Source organism: Monomorium pharaonis, chromosome 9 (genome assembly GCF_013373865.1).
Source record: "Monomorium pharaonis isolate MP-MQ-018 chromosome 9, ASM1337386v2, whole genome shotgun sequence".
NCBI lineage: Eukaryota > Metazoa > Arthropoda > Insecta > Hymenoptera > Formicidae > Monomorium > Monomorium pharaonis.
Genome location: NC_050475.1, coordinates 19,073,291 through 19,095,502, shown reverse-complemented (window position 1 = coordinate 19,095,502; position 22,212 = coordinate 19,073,291). Strand labels below are relative to the sequence as shown.

The window sequence follows — 22,212 nt, the reverse complement described above, 5'->3', positions numbered from 1 at the left end:
GTTAGAAAAAAATAGAAAATTTTTTTGCGATGAAATTAACAAGGTTTAGCACGTTTTATCTTTTGTAAAAGACTGCGAAACGTTCTAAATGTTCTGATCTTTTCATAAAGATAAGATGAGTAAACGTTATCAGAATCTTGTTCCGCTCTCAATTGTTCTTATTTCTAATAATAGAAGTTTGTTGGAAATTTTGTACGTGCTTCAAATAAAATTGTAGAGTTTGCGCGAGTTACAAAGTTACAATCACGTAACGTAGATTTTCATGATATGAATATAAGACACCTAGATTGTTTATTATTGTAACTTATAAAAACTTTACTAATATTGTTTACAACATTGCTAATTATCCTTAAATAAATGTTTCGTCGAAATCCCTTGAACTTAATTTGATTAGGAGCTACAAGAGCAAAGACGTTTCGAGTTTCTCTTCGTCTTCGGCTTGTTTAATGAACTTAGTTGATTGCTTCATTTGTTTCACGTTGTCTTACTACTTGTCCTACATACATAAGAATCTCAAGCAGTGTAATCGTATCTATAGAGTCTCTCAGGATAAATTTACCTCGCTGAATGCGATTTTACTCGAACGAACATGTGACACAAGCAAAAAAGTTTGTTTGATAAAATAATTTGCCGCTTTGGTACAAGCTACAGAATATCGGAAAGTTAGCAAAATCGTACCCTAGGTTGGTTATTGATTGGCTGCCTGTTGCTTTTAGCCCTGCCGCCCAGCTGCGGTTGTACACCCTTGTTCTCTTCCCCCTTTCTGTCTCCTGTCTTTCGATCTTACCCCTTACTCGTCCAGCTAATGGATATCCTGTCTCCGCGTCTGCGTGAGACACTCTCTGCGTTTCTGACTTTGTCTCATTTTACTTTTTTGTTTTTTTTAATTTTTTTTTTTTTTACTTCTTTTTGACCTTTGTCTGCTTTTTTTCTTTTTTACACATTACATTTCGCATGTAAAGTAAATAAATATTCGAGAAAAGAGTACTGCTATTTTTTATATTGGGCGCCATACCTTTATTTTTATTTCATTTAAAAGAATTTGTTCAGAGCTGAAACTTTATTAAATTGAAGAAAGAATTTTACGACATTTTATAATTACTTTTGATTTTTTATTGTCACTCTGAAATTAAGACAACTGTTTCATTCAGTCACGTAGGTGGTATTAGTAAGGCTTTACTCAAATGAAAATAAATTACCACATACAATTGGATTTACTCACTTTTTTGTCATTACTTCTTATTTCCTCTTAAATCAATTTAAATGAAATGCACCCTTTCGATTATTCATGCGCTCCAGTAAAATGAGATTCGAAGACAAATGATCGAATTCTCGACCACTTATCGATTGAACGGAGGATCAAATATAACACTGTGTGTTGTAGTAAGAAGAAGGATTCTGAATTTTTATAGGAACGTAGCAAAATAAACGGTTTGCCAATCGCTTGTTATTAGATATTTGATATCTGCTTTCAGATATCGGTACAGACAGAGCTTCGCGAGAACGTTCTTCGATATTATTGGATTGGTGGTTTGATTACGCGATGTCGCGAGAGATATCTACGTAAAATGAACGTCACGATAATAGGCGATGTTAGAATAACGGCGATGGTACTTTTTACGATGGTTACGCGATAAATCTCCGCGTGGCGAGTTTATCGACACTTTTATAATGGAGGACCGGTCCGTTTCGCGCGAAATCAATTCCATGGAACATACGCTGCCGTGTAGTTTCTCTTCGGAATAAGCGAATCGGATATGCTATCCATCTAGTTGACAGACAGGCGTGGTTAGGCGCCGGGACTGGTTTCTCTATATACGAGTTTAGTCTGTTGCGTAGTTTAGAACAACAAATAATTTTTTTTAGCGGATTTCAAGTGTGATTTCGATTGAGTTGTCGTCTACCGACCGGCTGATTCGAGCAGCAGTCGGAAAATTAACGGAAAAGCAATTTTCCAATTGAAATCGCGCGCTATTCGACTGTGAACAGCTTGGGTATACAGGATATCTGCGAAATAAATGGACAGTTTAAGGTGAAATATTTAGGGTATGTAAGGGAGAGACGAGGGAGAGAAGAGAGAGAGAAAAAATATGGGATCCTGTCTACATGGGATGAGACAGTTCTTTTTTCATATATCATCATAATCTTACAGCTTCCCCACGTGTTCCCGCGTTTTCCTCTTATTTTTTTTTTTTCTGCAACGGTTCTGCTTTTGATATGAAAATGTGCGATATTTCATGATTTCAAATATGAAGTTTACACGAGATCTAGATTACATCTACGGCAGCCCATTAAAAATCTCATTACGTATCTCGAAATTGATTTTCGTCAAAATTGGATTGCACCTATCGATAGCCCTCGTATCGCCCGCGATTTTCAGCAGTTACAGCACTCGAAATGTAATTTCGGGATGCAATTGCCGGGTCCTATAGAGGACGTGCGCGTGAATCCGCGCGCGGCGGGATAATAGCGTAGAGCGGAGGAGAAAAGCGAAACGCGCAAGCGTTCTTTCCTATATCGACCAACCGGCTGTCTTTTCGCACGAAGTACGTCTTTTCGCGGCTGGAACTCATGCCGACACGGTCGCGTGATTTCAGAATTTTTAGCATATACATGTACGGACTGACGTGCGTTTTACAAGTGTTTTATTCGCTGCACTTTACACATATCTGAGTAAGGTCGCTGGATAAGGTGCACGATAATAACGCGGAGAGCACATTCGTTATTGCGTTCTAGTAGTAGAAACGGATGACGGAATTGGACACAAGGGAGAATGCACGAGCGTTTTAATAAATATTAGTTAAAGGAGTTTAACTAACTCTTTGTCTACTTCAGACGCTGTCTGCAGAGAAAGATGGAGAATCAGTTAAATCTTTGTTAAATTTAACTGTTATTTGTGGCCACGATTTTCTGTATTTATATCTGGCTTGTAATGCCTGTCTGTGTGTATTTCTTAAGGAATGCAATTCCGCGCTTTTTCTCTATACGCCTTTATTCACGCAGTTTATTATGAAATATACTGATATTATGTATATATTACTGGAATAATTGGTACTATTTTTGCACAATAGATTCGATATGTATAAAAATCTGGCGGACAGAATGTGTTTAAAGCACGCTCACAAATTGTAAAAAATTTAGCTTTCGTACCCTGAAACGTACCTTCTCGATGAATATCAGGCGAAAATTGACGGATTTTATATTGGAATTTATTTTACTTTTTTTCTTACTACGAAGATCGTTATTCGTTCATTGACAATGCCAATTTTCATTCTCTTTCTCCCTTCTTCTCCTTCCCTTTTTTTCTATCCTTTTTCTCACTTGAATAAAAGAATGGAGGAATAAAGCTGCGATTTTTTGCATTTTACCGATCATAAAAAGCGAGGTAATCGTTAAAGCAGTTTTAGTGCTTGGTGGTTTCCACGAATATGCTTTGAATTTCATGCAAAATATCCAGAGTGAATTAAAAATCGATGTAAATTTGACCTGGTCCTGAAAATAATCTTCTCTAGAAATAAAATGACCCATATTAGTTAACTTTACAGAGATTGTTCTACATTCTTTTTATTATTTATTCTGCTGATATATATTTTTACAATATTTTATTTAGAAATGCAAGAGTTTTAGCATTAATCCAACATTTTGTCTCTTTAATTTGTGCGTGTACTTTAATTGTTTTAATTTTAATTTAATTTTATTAATTTCGCGGAAAATGTTTTATTCATGCAAAGAAATCAAATTACAGTTCGCTACTAGTTCAACCTTGATTTGATTGAAAGTACAAACCTCGGTATTCTTCACTGGTTAACGTTTTCAAATTTCCTGCTGGAGAATAGCTAGGATTCTGTTCCGTCTGCACTCATATAGATAATTATCTTCAGGTTGCCATATTATCTTACGACAGAATGACATATTCGCATTTCATGCTCTAAGGAATATTTGTCTTCTATTGCTGATATATATGTTATTTTATTCTGTTGATTTTTTACTCGGTATGTCTATATTTTTTATATTTTAGAGAAAGAAAAAATCCAAGATTTTATTTTATATTACATAATATAAATCATTTATCGTAATTAAGATTTAGTCGAATAGTCACATAAATCTTCAAAGAGTCACTAGCAAGAGTTTTTTTACTTTAAATCGAGTTTTTCCTTAAGAATTATAATATTTGGTGAATTTAAAAATAACATAAAATAAACTCACCGTGCCTGAACAATTAGTTTCGTGACTATATATTTTTGTAACTGGTAATGTGATACGTAAAGCCGTTACGTATTAAACGTTAGAAAAAGAATATCAGTGCGCGAGTAATGTGATACACGAAGTCATCTGAAGCGTATCGATTTTCCGTCGGGTTGTGAAGTAAATTTGGTAACAATAGGTGGTCCGTGATACTCTCGTAGTGAGGCGTCGCCTTGCGCGTGTATTGTCATGTATGCGCCGTCATATGTGCACACCGGCACCAATGAGAATATTTCGCGGATCACGTTCGCGGCGGGGAACGAATTCCCACAAGAAGGAAAGAATTTCAGCCACTTGGGATCCCTGCGAATGTCTTGTGCGCGAGGTATTTGGAACTTACCTCAACAACTTACCTACCGTTTGCATTATGCATAAACATCCTGTTATTGCGCGTATATATCAACTTGTTACGCTCAGTCTGGGTTTACATCGCGCTGTGTGCTTTATGCGAGAACAACTCTAATGGCCTATAACATCTCGCCAATTGCATGCGAATTGCCGTTACATTGTATCAACATGAGCCAACAACGTTCGTTGATATTTACAACCCGTACACGTTCGTTAGCGTTGCGCCAAAATGATCACGCTCAAGCTCTTCCATCAATGCTCAAATTATCAATTATATTCCGTGATTATTGTTTTATACAATTTCTATGAATGTATTGTACACACAAATGAACAATCACTGAAACTTCATAAAGCAAGAAAATTTTGGCATAACGTAGAAAAGTTTGTCACACGATAGAACATTTTAACTTACGTAAATAATAATTTATTAGCTTCAATATTAATGTAACGAAGAGAGTCTGTTTTGTGCATTATTTTCATTCTCGTTTGTTGCATATGATCGGCCTTTCGAGCTTACCACTTCTCTTATGGAGTTTTTCCTGCAACGAGAGCATAATCTATTTTAGTCTTTATTTACTCTTTATTATCGGACAGGTTGCGTGCCAATATATCGATAAATTGCTGTCGGCAAAATCACTAAGTAATCTCTATTTCTGGTCAGATTAGAACATATATGGAATTATCGGGAGGTTTGCCCTTTCAGGAACATACGGTTCGAACGATATAAACTTCATTGAGTCTGGTGATAGTACCGATACCTATGGAAAATTGATCCGTTAATATCTTTTTTTTTATACGATTTTCTCGACTAAATCTGTATAATTTTTGACGATCAGAATATATTGTAGAAGCATTGCTTTGTCGGGAGATTGATATTAAATAAACGCGCAATGAAGGACAAACAACGTACACGGTAATAAAACGTATCACCTTTTCTTTAATGAATTTTTTTATTTAACTCTTACAATATAACATAAAAATACGGTATCTTATCTCTTATTATATGGACATTTCGTTCACTTTTTGACTTATTTGAAGTAATTAAAATCTCTAATAATTTATGAACATAAGTGATATGAACTAGAAAAATCACGAAAAAGAAGTATTTTTTAAATATTCAATGATTTTTAAATCTCCTTTTTAAATAGGTTTCTTTAAAACAAATTTTTTTTTTAGAAAAATAATTTTTAAACGAAAATTGACACTAATTTAGAATGAAAATGGAATATTTACGATATGAATAATTAAAAAAGAACTTTCACTTTTTATAAAAATCAATGTTTATTACATACATCTGATATTGATATCTGATACAAAAATAAAATTGGTAGTGTTTGTAGAAAAATTGAAGTAGGATCTCTCGGTTACCTTATCGTATAAGTCACCTTAACTATAAAATTTTTTCAAAAGAAATAAAGAAAGGGAAATTTTAAGAAACTTTTATAGATAGAAATTGATCAAATATGAAATATTTATGTTTGTTTTTTTATATTAAGGATTAATATTTTTGTTATTAACCTAAAATAGTTCGAACTTAATCTACAAAAAGTCTTTAATTTAAGCAATAGATTAATGTTATAATTTTGTCCTCGATGAACAAAAAAATTGGAGATTTAAAAGATTAAGTTAATCTTCTTTATAAGAAAAAATTTACAAGCGTTATTTTGATGAAAATAATTGCCTGTGATATTGTGCAATTTCACGCAATCACCCAAAGTTTAAAAAATAGTACCAAAGGAGGTTAGAAATACACGTTAATTTAAACTAATGCATTTATGTGCATACTAGTGATACAAGTACATAAATAAATAAATAAATAGACCGCAATGAGAAACACGCAACGATCATAAAATGGGGGTGGTATCGTAAAAGGATGTAATGCTTCTACGTCTTTGGCGTCGTAAAAACATGTGTCTGGAGCTTAGTGCCGGTTTTTATCGGTAGGTTGTGGCTCTTATTCTTCTATAATATCTCTTATATCAGAGAAAGAGAGATGATGACGACGGAAATTTCACGTGGGATCACACAGTAGCTCTCATTATATCTCCCGTGTTTTCAGCATCAAGTCGATCTAGTAGAAACACCAAAGTGGTTGAGATATCGAGGATGAAATATAAAAGAGCGTCGGTCCGATCCACCCGCAGTACTCGGTCCGATTCAATTTTCAAACGTACCTACACTCATATGAGATGCCGAAGCTGATTGGTTTTCGCATATACTGTTTGTTATTATTTGTTCATTAAAACTCCCTCGCGGCATTTATCTTCAATTATTTCTCTATATACAAAGAGTCGGCTTATAAATAATGTTTTTCAGTGGTAATGTATTGTACATGTCTGATTTTATGATACGTTCTTTTACACGCGATTATCATCATTTACGTACATCATTGTCGTGAGACTAATTGATTGAATAAGACGGTACTTTTAACACTTTAACGGTCATTTATCGATGTCAATGACAGCTTGCGTGCGCCGCATTATGTGCGCCAGTGCGTCACGTACGTGCAGTCATGTACGAAATGATCGTTTCTGTTCAAGTGACACTGACGGTTCCAACAGCTAGATTGGCCGTGCACGCTAATTATCCAATTATCCGATACTCGTCTGTAATCACTACGATACGGGGACGGGTATCGAGATGCAGCGAGAAGGACTGCGCGATACGCCATATCGAAATACCGATTTGTGATCAATAAATTATCGCAGAGTTGTTTTCGAGATCTCGAAGCGCTCTTCTCGCGTTCTAGTATACATTTTAATGCATCGCATCCATCTTCAGCGAGGTGAGTTCAATTCGAACGTTGCGTTTTAGATCAGGGAGTTTATTTATTTCGCTATTCGTATTTGCTTCGACGTTTAAACATTCATTATTGCGGCGGTTAACTGAAAATGGTAGAAGAAATATTACGCTAAAACATTGCTCTGACCTTTGTGTAACCTGCAATATAAAGGATTTAATTATCACAAACGATAGCGAGAAGCAGAATACAATATTCAGAGTCAATCGTTTTTGTAACAATGGTATAAAATGACTGGGACATATTCAGTGTGAGAAAAAAGAGACGAGACTTTGTGGTTGGATGAAGTTTATTTGGGATGAAATTTGAAGCAAAAGTATAAAACGGCAAAATCCGTTTTAGCGACAATAGCAAAAATTATGTATGTACTTAGTATTAACATACAGTAAATTTAAGTTAATAATGTGACAAAAGGGGCGAATTCACAAAAATGAAAAAGATTGAAATAATAGATTTTATGTTACGATTTTAATTTGACACATCTGTCATACATATTAATTAAAATTTACTAAGGCTAAGACAAAAAATTTTTATTGGACAACAATTGCAAGACAAATAATTTTTATTGGACAATGTTCAACAACGAAAATTTAAGAGAGGGCGATAAAACCGTGATAGGTGTTACTCTTTACGGACAACGGCATCGTGATTTATGGTATACAGTATTGCTTCGATCCTGGTTAAAGGGGGAAAGCTTTATGGAAAATATCAGCGCGATATGTGGTAATCGATACGCGCGAGAGTCGATCCCCCTCCGCGGAAATTTTTAATGCTACAATCTACAGCTTATGCGCGCGGTGAAACAATGAAAGCAAATATTATATTCGGTATAATATCGAAAAGCGACTCTAATTAATTATTTACATAAATAGCGCCCGTTAGTTTCCTTTAATAAATTTACTCCAATAAATCTGCATCAATATTTGATAATTTAAATTGCTAATTTTCATTTTACAATATTTTAATTAAATTATGATATATTTTATACCGACTACTAGTTGCAATAATGAGTTATGTATCTATATTTATAGATATTGAGTTTCGAAACTTATTTTTGAAGAGTGGCGTATAAACAGTGCACAATTGAAATGAGCCTCGTTGAATATCCCCTTTCCAAAAGAAACTCTGCGCATAAACACTTAAGACAAACACAATGTTTCATCCAGCCGGGAACCGATTTGCGAGTCGGCGAGTATCGGCCTCGAAAGTAATTAAACTTTACTGCTTTGTGCTCGACGTTTATCGCGGATGAGTGTAATTGGTCCGCTAAAGGCTTGGCAAAGAAATTAACTCTGTCAGGATGCGTATGTGTACATTTGCAGAAATATATTTTTCTACCGTTTAATCGACGAGGGTGTAGCAAAAAAAGGGGATCATGTAAAATGTGATTAAAAATACAATTGTGATAGAAGGGCGAGGTTTATCACGACTTACAGTTGGAGCGCAAAAAATGACGTAAAATCAAATATTTGAACTCAATGGATATATCACATGCTTTTGCATGCTAATGAAAAGGATCGCGTTTTTAAGTATTTCGATTTTTACAATTTTCGTATACTGTTAACGTTTCATATATATATATATATTTTTTTTCTTAATGTTACACACTACAATATAAAATATAAATATAGTTCTATTTTATATATTTATAACTTATTTACAATTATATCATATATTTGTAATTCAAATAATCTTATTTTTCAGATTATATATTATAATCTGAAATTTGAATTACAAATATATGGCTTAACACATTCATACCGACGCGAATATATGTAAAATAGAAATGGAAGTTTCCGTGTAGACATATTTTACTGGTACTCCACATGGAGATCCTTCTCTTACTCTCTATCTTATCACGCGAAAGGGCAACTGTTATCGATTTATGACGACATAAGGTATACCAAAGGTAGAAACACTGGTGGAAACATCAGTGGTGATGTAACTCGACGATCGCATTTTACCGGGCGAGATTGGCGGAAAAAAAAACGTATCGAGTGATTGAAAGCGCTATATATAAATAATAGATAGCTAATTGCATAGATATACATGTATACAGTGTCAGAAAACATTAAATATAATACATAATGTGTGTGTATATATATATACACATATATATAAATATATAATATATAATATGTAGCATTTTTCAAACAATTTACTTAATTTTTTGTGTTTACACCAAATAAATGTTATAAAATAATAAAAATATTACATAAAAATCTAACAAAAAATGTAACATTTTTTACCATTTAGAAATACCGAACAGACATATTTTTTTAGTAAGAATAACACTTATAGTATATTGATACATTTTATTCATTTCTTATATTTTTAGTAGAAATATAATCAATTGAAAATCAAATTAACAAAATATTCAAATAATGCAGTCACATCATGTCAAATTAAAATTTGGATATAAAAATTTATCACAAAAATTTTAACGAGCATTTTAAATACAAAATGTTTTCTATTGTATATAAATGAATAAATAAATGGAGAAAATAAATAGGTAAATGGCTGGTTAAATGGATGTGTAGAGAGAATATGTAGGGTGATGGAACAGCCGCGCGTATGCATACCGCGTGAACCATACCGTACTCTCGGTACCGATGGTGATACGTGGAGGGGTCGGTGCGGATGACCTAATTTTTGCAAAACAGCCAGGGCTGCGGACCCACCGCCGGTCCGCGGAATACTAGTAGTGGCGCTGAGGGTAGTCGCGGTGGTAGTCGGTAGCGTAGATGCCCGCTACCCCTCCTCGCACATCGTTCGGGTGCTCGGAAAATCCGCTGCTTTTCCGGATGCTACGGCACTGTGCCGCGGCGTCGCCGCCGGAGAGAGAGAGAACCCTTTCGTCAGTTGGGTCTCGGCCGCCGTCAACGTCAATACGACGAAGGCGCACGAGAGCACATCGCCTCGGCTCCGGTTAACGCCGACGGCACACTCGACGTACGTCGACGAGAGAACGACGCGCATCTGGCCATTTGCATCTCTCTCGTTACGCACCCCCCTCCCCATTGTCACCTTCCCAGTCTCTCCGTTTTTCACCCTTTCTGACGTACGCTCTACTTGTCTATATTTCTCTCTCTCTCTCTTTCTTTCTCTGTCTTTTCTCCTCTCCTCTCATTCTCTCTTCTTCTCCCTCTTGCTCTCTTTCTCTTTCTTTCTTTCTATTGTCCTTTATGCACTCCAATACGCTCGAGTTCCAATCTACCGGTGCATCGCGAGCGGTGCTACGTTCATGTGCGTCGCGAGTGGTCCGATAGTAAATGACATGTAGCGCAGGGCGCATCTCTCTCGGGTGTGATAGGGAGGAAGCTAGGTTTGAGTGCTCGATGTAGAGTGCAACCGGCGAGGGTATGGCCGACGGTTGCTCCGGCCCTTTTGGCATGATCCTCACAGGAGTGCCCGCGAGTGCTGTCTCCGAGTGCGACGGCGGCGGACGCGCCGGTTGTGAATAATAAATAGAAGAGAGAAAGGGAGAGAGAGGGTGTTCCACGCTATTAGGTAGTATTGACGCTATTGGCGTTATGCTCACCGGGAGAGAGGTGGATGCTTTGTCGAGACTCGTCGTATGTTTATCCATCGTCCCTTGTGTAAATTTACGTGCCATTGTCGTAACAACAATTGCGTGCGAGCGCCATCGCACATTTCTGATCAACATCAATCAGACAATTCGATTTTTCTGCCTTTGTCGCAACTGAGCTAGAAATTTTTCGCTCGCCTGTCTTTTGTTAAATCAGCTTGAAGGGAAATCGGACGAATTTTATTGCCCGTTTGCTCTCAGAGGGAGAACGAAAGCGTTAAGAGCGCATGGGAATTTTTCCCTTTTGACATGTGCGAATGTTGCAAGCGCGTCGAATATGTTTACGATTTATTTTCAGTAAAAGGGATTCGATAATTTTTTATTTGCGCGAGAGAGTACACATTCTTTTTCGCAACGTGAATATCTGTATTTTACTTAAAATTACTAACAATGAAACATTTTTCCGCCTTTGTGATAAGTGTCGGAACGTGATGCGATACTCTCGACTTTTTATCGGACAATTAAGCGAGATCGAATCAAAGAAATGAACTAATTTATCGATTGTTTGAGTTCAAAGAAAATACTTACAAATGAAAGAGGAAAAATGAGGACCTTGATCTCTCTTTTAGATCTTTTGTCATAGCGTGATGATAAACTTTATCACTAAATCTCGACTACTTCTAAGATTTCTCGTTTTTTTTTTTCTTAGCTGTAGAAGTGACATTTTCTCGTTATTGTAACGCCTCTCTGTTGTAGATTAATGTTTTGACGGATTAAAAAGTAAATGTTGTCTAACACATCGTTTTTTTTTCTAAATACCGTTTTTTTAATTTATACGGTACTAAGAAAAAGATATTGAAAGATTGAGAAGAAAGATCGCGCTTTTGAAAGTTTTATTTCTTACCTCATGCATGACATGAGATTTCGTTTAGGATGCCCTTGTGAAAGTATTGAAATATTTATCCGGGAGATCGATTACTTTAATGGACGCTGGTAACCCTGTTAGTGGAACTGAATTCTTCGAACTTTTTAATTTTGTTAAAGAAAAGCGCTCGCGGCGACAATTTTGCGATACGCACGACAGAAAAAAAACCGTTAAATTAGACTCCATTTCAAAAAAGTCAGATAAATGATGAGTTATATTCTTTTTCATAATAATTTTTTGTACGTACTTCGGGTTTTACGCAAAAGTTTAATGGTCCACAGCTGCATCATTGAAACTTTGAAATAATAAACAAATTAATTTTGCAAACGCCGTTCTGTTTTCTTTTCAAACAATGGATGTGGGGATATTATCGCGGGTTCTTATTTCGGGAGCATATTTTGCACGTTTTACATAAAATTGAAACTCTGTGCATCATGTATCTCTCTTTTAATCCAAAAAGGCGCATCTATATTAATATTTAGATTAACTGAATAAGAGAATCTGGAAATAATGGCGGGAATATATAATTGGATGTTTAATTTAAGTTACTAAAACGCACGAGATATCATCTTAATGAAGCCACATATTGTAATAAACTCGAAAGACTGACAGACTATTTCCATCCAGATATTCAATTATTAAATAAACTCGATTTTCGTATTGATTTTCCTTTCTAGTAACTCGTCTCGAATCCGATGCACGATAGACAAGTTTTTCCGCGTTTTATCACTCTAAACTTCTCGCTGAAGCGTTGGAAACACATTTAAGTCATGTTTTTGCGGAACCATTATTTTTCCATCTGTTGAAATACACGCAGTATGATAACGTCGCGAATAGATGAATTATTTTTAACTGCGGGATGCGTTTTCACTTATAAATTATTATTTAAAGCTTTTAACTAACTCTGTAATGAAGAATGAAACACGAATACTCGCCCAATGTATTTTTAATCGTAATTTTAGGATTTATAGGGAGGCACACTAGACAGACTCTAAATACATTGTTAATCGTTCTTTGAATTATTAACCGTCTCATTATAATAAACGCTTTACACAAATTCGCGTAAGAGATCCGTTTATTGTTCATCTAAAATTTTTATGACCAAAAAGCTGCGTCTTTTTTTGCCGAGTTTTTTTTCCTCTGCTCTCGTTTGTCGCTCTTTCTCTCTATTAAATTTCGTTCACCCATCATCCCCAGAGTGTTCTCCGTCGTCTGTCTGCGAAACAAAAGTGCCGCTTTCCCGCGCATTCGCGTGTGCATCACATTCTGTACTTCCGCGGTGAGATTTGCGACTCGATTGTCTGCGAAATTGAATATTCTTCTCACTTCAGTAGCGTACGCTTAAGGGATGGCTCGCAATAAAATTTTTGTGCGCTAAACGAGCGCTTATGAATACAATATGTAATTTAGGAATTCTATATTGGAATTATTGTGTAATTTACCTATCTGAAATCGATTTACATTTATTGGCAATAATATAATAGTACGATTAATCTGGTTTACTAACGAAAATTGTTAACGCATATGAAATAAGAATTTAAATGAAATCGTTGGTATTTTTCTCGCGGATAGTAGTCCGTAATGGCGGACTTCTATCAGGTAACTAATTTTCGCGTAGGACGGGTATTGTTGCTTATTCTTTTGTACTACTATAAATAGAATGCGCAATATCGACAGGTTGTAAATGAAACGGTTGCAAATGAAATAAATGTTCATTCGATCGCGTTCGTCAAGTCTGTGCCGCGGATGCAGCGCGAGATGATGGAGCCTGGAGCTCACGAGCACCTGTTGTAAAACCGCATGCAGTGTGCGTGAGTTCTCTGTTGCGCAAGTTTTATCGTTCCAGAAGCCGGCGAAGTTATACGCGTATTCAGGTTTTATTTTTCTCTTTGAAAATCTCCGAAGGGAGTTTTGCGTCAATCCGCGTGCCATCGAGTGGGAATATCTCTTATATAATCTCGTTTTGTTGTCTCGTGATTCGAAATTGTTAAATTTTCGTGTGAATAGAAGAGGAAATAGATTCTCTCCATCATATATTGAGCGTACGTGCGTGCGATATAACATTTGCCAATCCGTATACTTCAACAGTATGAATTATTTGTGTATGTTATCGTATACATAAAAAATGTTTTCCTTTTTGATTATTACTTATGATTCTGACTTTTAAAAAAAGCATTGTAAAAATACAATCGGATTGTTTTAATTATCAGTAGTTTTTGTTATAAGTTACAACAATGGCACGCAATACTTTTAATAAGTGATTTGATTGAAAGAAATTTTATTGAGGGGATAAACATTTTTTTTAGAATTTTTTAAGTACACTAATTTATGTCAATAATACACGCGTACGATTGTATACATTGCCACGTATTGAAGTATGTATTGTTATAGATTAAACGTTTAACCTATAACTTATTGAGAGTTACTTCCATAGAACGATATTTGTAATAGCTGTAGTAAAGAAAAGTTAAATTATTATTTACCACTGCTTTATTGATAGTCCACGCTTGTGTGTGCGATATCGTCTATATTTGAGCCGTGATACATTTTAAAAATTTTATGCTCTATCGTTTCTCGAACTCATTCGACTTTCATCGCTGAGAGGAAACGTCATCGAGAATTCGATAATAGTTACGAATGTATCAGGGATGCAGCTCGTATACGAAGAAAATACCGTTGGCTGTCGACAGATAAATGTCAATTTAAAGCTTGGGAAAACAAGACAAGGAACAAGGACAGTCTTGCTATCGATGCAGCTTCGGTAGAATGTATCTATAGTAGAAACGAATGTCACGCAATGCCACGTAATTTCATCCGAGTGTTGCGTTGCCGCGATTATTTAAGAAATAATAAGGTTAACGAGAGAGAAATTACACTCAATTTCGAGTAATCTCATGTAGTTACTTGATCAATTTAACAATTAATATTGTTAAATGATATGATAATAATATTATTTTTTTTAGACGTATTTAAAGAGTAATATTAGTTTGCACGCGCACACACACACACACACACACACATTTAATTGTGATTTTTAGATATTTTAATGAAATTTAAATAACGTTTGTTTGTGAATTAGTGAAAATTATACGTTCGTGAAAGCTAGATAATTGAAACGTTTGGATGATGTAATATATAAATGAAAAAAAAAAAAGGAAATATTTATTTGAGAAATTAATCTGATAAAGTTTGAAAGGTCGATTTCAAAAATATTCGCAATATCGACACTTTTGTTACTGTTCAATCCGCGCGCATACTATTAATAATCTGTATATTGATTTGCCTGAATCTATTCATAAACGTTGATAACTTATTCCACTATGGAAAACAAAAAAGATGTAACGAGAGCCAAAGCTGGATGTTAGTTGCTTAAAGTATATTGTAATTAACATTTGTATATAATAGTATACTTTAAGCAAATAACATCCAACTTTTGGCTCTTGTTACACTTTTTACGTTTTCTATATTATTTTAATAATAAGAGCCATTTACAATAAGTCACCTTTAAATATTTATTTCACTATATAATAAGTTTGCCCCAATTAGTCATTCGGGATTATTTACCCATTATTGAAAAACTCTTTATTTGTCTCTGGTTCGCGTAATTAATTTCGTATATTTGACGTTTTTTAATTCAATCAAGTATTTTTAATTAAAAAAGAACTTTTTTTCTTTGTAAGTACTCGACAAAATTATAATGCCTCTGCTATATATATATTTTTTTTGCATAATTATATAACAGATAAGAAAGTAAAAGAGAGCTAATTTAACAGATAATACAGTCCATGATCTTGTATTGCGTGAAGTGTTAACAAAACGATTACACATATTTAAGATGCCAATGGTAACGATCGATGATCTCCATAGGTGAACTTGGACATACATAATCGTTGCGACTTTCCGTGCATGCGCGTTGGCACGTTTCATAATCGACAATAGATGCACTCGTAATGACACTGAAACTGTAGAAACGAGAAAACTACATGTAATAGAAAATATTTGTTCGCGCATTTGTTTTAATCTTTTTACTAGCGCTGTAAAATATTACTTTATTGTCGTTTCTTGATGAAACACAACATTTTTACATTTCCTTCTTCGTGGAATTTACACAAAGAGAAACGTTTCTTTGGATTTAATGAATTTTCTTTAAGTCAAACAAATTTGATCATTGGTATACGCCAGTGAAACTGATGTTTGAACTAACAAATATAATTGTTTGGACTTTTAAACAAAGTAATTGTTTCTTTTAAATAAAATATTTTTTGAAAGAATTTAATTTTCTTTGATGCAAATTATAATGTTATTCAACGATAAAATACTATTTGAGTACATATTTTTCTTCCAAGGAGACAGAAGCTCGTGGCCGAATACGTGATTACCACGCAGAAAAAATATTCGTTACTGAAATTAAAAATTTAGTTATGACAACTCAGATGTGTCTTTAATAATAAAAAATACGTAAGTCTCGAAAGCTCACCACGATATCATACGTTGATACGTTTTCTGTCGTGGGTGGTTTGCTTATGTAGCCTTTGGAGTGTAAATTGCACGAAAAAAGTGCCACGTGCGTCATCGTCTAGTGGCGGTCCGCGAACTACATCGCGGCTGCTGCGATCATATAAAATTGAATCTTATTTGAATTAAATGTTTATATTTAAATCAAATATTGTTTTAAATAATAGTGATTATTCCGTCAAACAATGATTTAATGTAACGAAACAATCAATTTTTTATTCAATAAAATAATATTTTATAAGAAATAAATTTTTTACGACGAAACAAATATAATTCAAACAAATACATATATTTTATTCAAAGAAACAGTTCTCTTTGTGTATGTGCAAGATTGCGAATTGTTTATCTGTTGAATTAACTTTTTTTTACTTTTTCGTCTGCTATGTAATTATGTAAAAAATATATGTAGATGCATAATTTTGTTGAGTATTTTCTAAGATAAAAAATTCTTTCTTTAATTATAATATATTTAATATCTCTTCCCACGCAATGTTATTCTTTCAAAGAAATATTCTGCAGTATGTACATAGAAATATACATATATTGGATTGATAGTTTAAAATACTGAATTTGTATGTTGTTTTGTTTTTTTTCGATGCAATTTTTTATATCAAAATAACAATATATCAATGTTATTTTTGAAAATTTTATTTCTGGTGAATTGAAAAAAATATAGAAATCGAGTACTATATATACCTATCATGTATAATATAAATTTGAGGAAGTGTTATGTGTAGTTGTAGTCTTTCTCACACTATTATTAACGGAGGCTGTATGTTATTGTATTATTATATATTTTACAATACACAAAATATTTCCATTCATTTTATGTTTTAGTTAAATTTTATAAAATTCCGCATTTCATCGTAATTTATGTGGATGATTTACATGCCAATTTATATCAATAATACAATAATATTTGTTGTTGATGTAATGCACATTGCATATAATGCGATTAATTATATTTGTTTTCGAAATATCTATGGCAGCAAATATTACGTACACGCGATATACCAGAAAATATTTATTTATATTTATTTTAACATCTCTTTCATGAGACGTAACATTCCAGCAATCTTAATTTCGAGTTTTAATGTTGTCTGCTTTTCAGGCAGTTTTGTGACTTAATGCTTGAAAAAAAAACTCTGGTAGATTGCGGGAAAATTAAAATCCCGGGCGTGGGCAGTGATTCCGTTGTACTTGATTACGGTAGTCGCCCAAACTCACTTATTTTTTTGTTGCTCAGAAATACCAGCAGGAAACTGTCTCGAATTTCGGACGCGGTAAAACTTTCTTAATGAATAAAATTTTGTGGACGATGGCAACAGAGAAATAGAACGAAGACGAAGAATTATTTCTCTTATTCTTTATAAATTACGTCTTTTTGTAATTCTATTATTTAACGATAATTTTTTAAATTTATATGTATATATACACACTGATGTAATTAAGATAACTAAAGTGAGATCTTTATAATTTATTTTATGATTTAATAGAGTTAAGGAATGTTTCGCGGTTTGTGTGTTTTAGATTAAATTAATTTAACGAAGCCAATTAATGATTTTAATCCTTGTTATTTGATAAAATTGGGATTATTTTGGAACTTCTGTTCACGCTACTTATTATTTTGCAATTTAGACGATTTAGAGTAGTTTACCATTTAATCAGCGTCAGCTATTTCCATATTACTGCTGCTCGATGTAGCTGCATGGTAGCGATATAGTCTCGAGAGAGGAATATAATTTACAATTTCCGAAGATGCTTTCATCCTCAATATTCTACCGTTAAATTGTCATTATCAGCGTATTCGTTACTGAGTTTTCCTTTATTTTTTTTTGTTTTTTTATTGATGCCGTTTGTTTTAAAATTATATTGTGAATTTATAATATGTAATATTATTCATTATTAGTACACGGAGAGAATTTTCTCTTAAAATTTACCCTCAAAATCTGGTAATTGTGGGATAATATATAACTTCGAGAAATTTTGCTATATTTTTAAGTAAAATTTACTATACTTTTAGAAAACTGTACTAAAAGCATAGTAAATTTCGCTATACTTTTAGTAAATTTTACTAAAACGTATAGTAAAATTCCTCGCACATTATCCCACAATTATCAGATTTTAAGGGTAAATTTTTAAAAGAAAATTCTCTCCGTGTAAGGAATTTTTATGCAATTTAATAGTAGTTGATGTTTAAAGATCTTCTCGAATATCACAATGGCATTTTCGCTTATCGCCTTTAACGATATGGAATGGATGACGTTAATTTATTATAAGGTACTTGCAAACTTTCATTTACGTCCTACAATATCAATATATGACTATGTTCAACTCACTGATTAAGCATTGAATTATGTTGCAATAGCTGGTAGCTATAGTTACTGGGGTATTCTGCGCGATTATAATTACTGACCCTTAAATTACTAATGTCCTTCATTCGTCGTATTCACTATGTATGCAACGTATTCCATTTGGACTTTCCCTGTTCGATGCTAATCCTTCTACAATTAGTCTACAAAATCCATTACGTTAAATTGTAACTGTAGGATTTATAGCTGAGGGAAAATGTGCAACACAGATATTAAAACGCATTACCTGTTGTGATCGATCTCGTCTATTTAGCTTTATGCGTGCGAGATAAAGCTCAGCGTACATCACAGAATGATATTGCCCTCTGACGCTTTTTTAATGCTTGTTTCTCGTTGGAAGTTGAAATCCGATGATTTAATAACGGAAACATACGTGTGCAAAAAGAGGAATAAATGAAAGATTTCGAGGGATATTAGATTTCGTGCCGCGCGTAATGAACGTATTGAAACAAAAATGATTTCACGAAGTTGCCGTTTATTGTATCAGAGTAATCTTGTGAATTTTCTTATCGTGTCCGCAATCGCTTTTATGGAACATAAATATCATATAACCCGCGACTAAAAATAACGTCATAAATACTTGTTCATTGATTTATCTGCGGAATCGAACGTGTTTCTCTCTACTTTTCGTTTGAAATCGTAGATTCGCTCCTATCAAAGAAACGCGATCAGATTGTATGTTGCGTGTCTTTTCATTTTGCATAGCCTTTGGAGTGTTGCAGCCTTAACCTTTGCATTTAATTTATGACCGCTTCCTGCGCCAAAGAAAACCTTTGCTACCATTATTAAGATTAAATGCACGCGCGCGAGCACAGCCTTTTAATTACAAAGATTTGATCCCTTGGATTGTACGCGGCGGCGTATCTCAAGATAGAATAACGTAATGAAAAGACACAAAGTAAGGTTGTAACTATGCAATACTTAATATTTAAATAATATTCATACATAGCTTTGAACGGAAAAGTTAACATCGCAACACGATCATTGTTGTCAATATGTGGCATTGTATACGTCGGTTATTGTTACGATATGTTTAATTTCTTATTTCTGCATGTACCTCTCTTCTCGGTTGTGTCGAAGTAATTGTTACGAAACAAAAGCTCTTTTTTCGAACACATCGTGAATCTTACACGAAATTTTACAGAACGTCGGTCCAATATCTAATTATTCGACAAGACTTACCCCGAGCGCAACCTTCTCAACGATCGACAATCAATTTCGTGTTCTGGTCTGGATTCGTCATCGCCGTCGCCGCCGTCGTCGTCGTCGTCGTCACCATCAAGAGCGTCATTCATCGTACTAGAAATTACGCGATACGTCAAACGCATTCGCATAAACTTCATTTCTAGAGTAAACGAATTTTTTTTTTTTTTAACGGAACATATCCAGTAAGTGTAATTTCACGAGTGAGTGCGTGTAATGAGTCGAGTAATGAGTTATTTGGACGAGAATGCAAATCGAGAGCTCACTCGTCAGCAAGTCATAATGCACGAGTAAGCGCAAGAAACAAGAGTAGAACTCGTTTTGTGTTCCCCAGCGATTCTTCTTGCATTATTTAGACTTTTAATTCGAGCGTCGTGCCAAAATGGGAAACCCGTGCGTAGAAGTGCGTTCGATTCGACGATCGCGTGTCGTGGAAAATTGCGCCTGTTCTCTGATTATAGACTGCAACTCCTACTACGATTCCTTTCGCAATGCTAATTTCGCGTATTATTAGTCGTCGTTGTGGATAAAAGTGATTTGACGGAGATGATTGAAACTTGCCGGTTAAAATTAACTGGAAGCGAAATGTGGTAGCAAAGAATTCGTAGTAGAAATGACATATCTTTAATAAACTGTAATTAATTTTGTAATCAAATATTTATTGTGCGGAAATAACAATCGATTAAAGTTTCTTCTAATCGACCTCGGTTCGCCGTCTCAGCGCTATTTTCTACAGCACGATAATATCCGTTCGATACATACGAGAAAACTACAACAGGGGACAAGAGGCTGAAATAAAAAAAGCGAAGCGTCCGCATGCGAAATTGTTGGTAACACAGTTTTATACGTCACCATAACAATCGATAATAATACAATAGACTCATTCAACAAGTAATAATATGTAGATTCTATAATCTATAAAAACAAGTGACTTGACGATGAGGCAACCTGAGCAAATAGCAAGCACCATTGCCGGTAAACTGTACTACAAACAAAGAGGCGCAAAGGGATGCACAGATATATCTAGCTTAGTCGCGGTTTGTTGTCTTAAAGTTTGCTAAACCGCATAGTGTCCTAGCGAGCTACGAAATAAATTAAGAGCGACGAGCGGGCTCGTCGACAGCGACGACCACTAAACTCCACATGTTCAGTTTACCTCGTAATAGCTGGTTACTTTGGGTCGTGAACAGTCGGGTGAAAGTGAGAAAATAAGATGGACGTCGAGGCTCAAGCGTAAGAATGGCGAGAAGTTCATTTTGAGCTTTTTACGCTGGAAGAATAGCGCATAAAGAGATGTCGCGCTTTAACATTTTATGATATTTGGGGCGACTCAGAGTAAGTGTCGATTAAATGAGATACTAGAGCTCTCGTGGGTAATAAACAGGATCCTTGTAAGACGCGATAATACCGACAGGACTCAAGGACAGGTCACCCGAGTCGAAATTGAAAATGTCAAGAGAATGATAAAGTTTCTGCGAGATAAACGCATAGATTAAAAAAAAAAAGATTTTTCATTAAATATTTCCTAAAGTAAAAAGATTGTCGATAGTTATTTCACTTTAGATGATAGTCAAGATTTTCCTTTTAGAGATAAATGGAAAAGCTGCAGATAGGTTTAATCATGTGGACAAGAGGCCAGAGGGAAAGAGTGATACGAAAGACGATGCAACATCAAAGGAAGCCTTGAGATAAAGGTTAATTTGCTCCACTAATCGTTTCATTAGTATATGTTACCGCTGCGAGATAATGTTGTATAATAATGGACTCTGCGAAAAGACCAACGTCAAGAGTAAAGATACGACATAGAAACTGGAGCGTTTGTCGAAAAGCGAAAGGTTGAGAGATATTTTAATTCGAGGACACAAGTCGCCCATAAATCGATTTGCTAATAATGCGTGTCTATTCTGTTGATATAAACAAAAAGAAATGGCGTATTTTAAAAAGAAGATATTGGGATTTCGGAAGTAATGACAGATGATTTTTGAGGTTGATATTCTTGATTTTCCTAGACAACAGAGTATGCGATGGAGAATTTATCATGGTATTTAAAAGGCAAATCTATGCATCAAGACGACCTAAGAATGATGGCGAGCGTGGCTTGAATACGAATCGCTAATTTATTGTGGTACCATGCTAAATGTGTCACGATGGAAATTCTACTGGCTACTCGATATTCAGTTGATCCATCGTTTGAGGTTCGCCGTGTGAGCATATTCAGATGCGAGAGACAATTTTTTGACGATCGTTAAATTAAAACGGTCCATTGCATAAGACG

The 22,212-nt window shown here is 34.6% G+C and overlaps 1 protein-coding gene and 1 long non-coding RNA gene across 9 annotated transcripts in view; one reads left to right on the top strand and one right to left on the bottom strand.

The window, feature by feature from the left end:
* LOC105835059 (cAMP-specific 3',5'-cyclic phosphodiesterase) overlaps window positions 1-22,212 on the top strand; it is a 330,289-nt gene that overhangs the window by 47,844 nt on the left and 260,233 nt on the right. The gene's annotated exons all lie outside the window — the stretch shown is intronic.
* On the bottom strand, window positions 3,698-10,093 carry LOC114255175. 2 transcript variants are annotated; one of them, XR_004964713.1, is made up of 4 exons: window positions 9,976-10,093; window positions 6,768-7,533; window positions 5,006-6,664; window positions 3,698-4,936 (listed from the first exon to the last, which is right to left on the bottom strand). It is a non-coding gene; the product is annotated as an uncharacterized LOC114255175 (long non-coding RNA). The 2 variants fall into 2 exon arrangements; XR_003626460.2 differs by having other exon boundaries at window positions 3,698-6,664.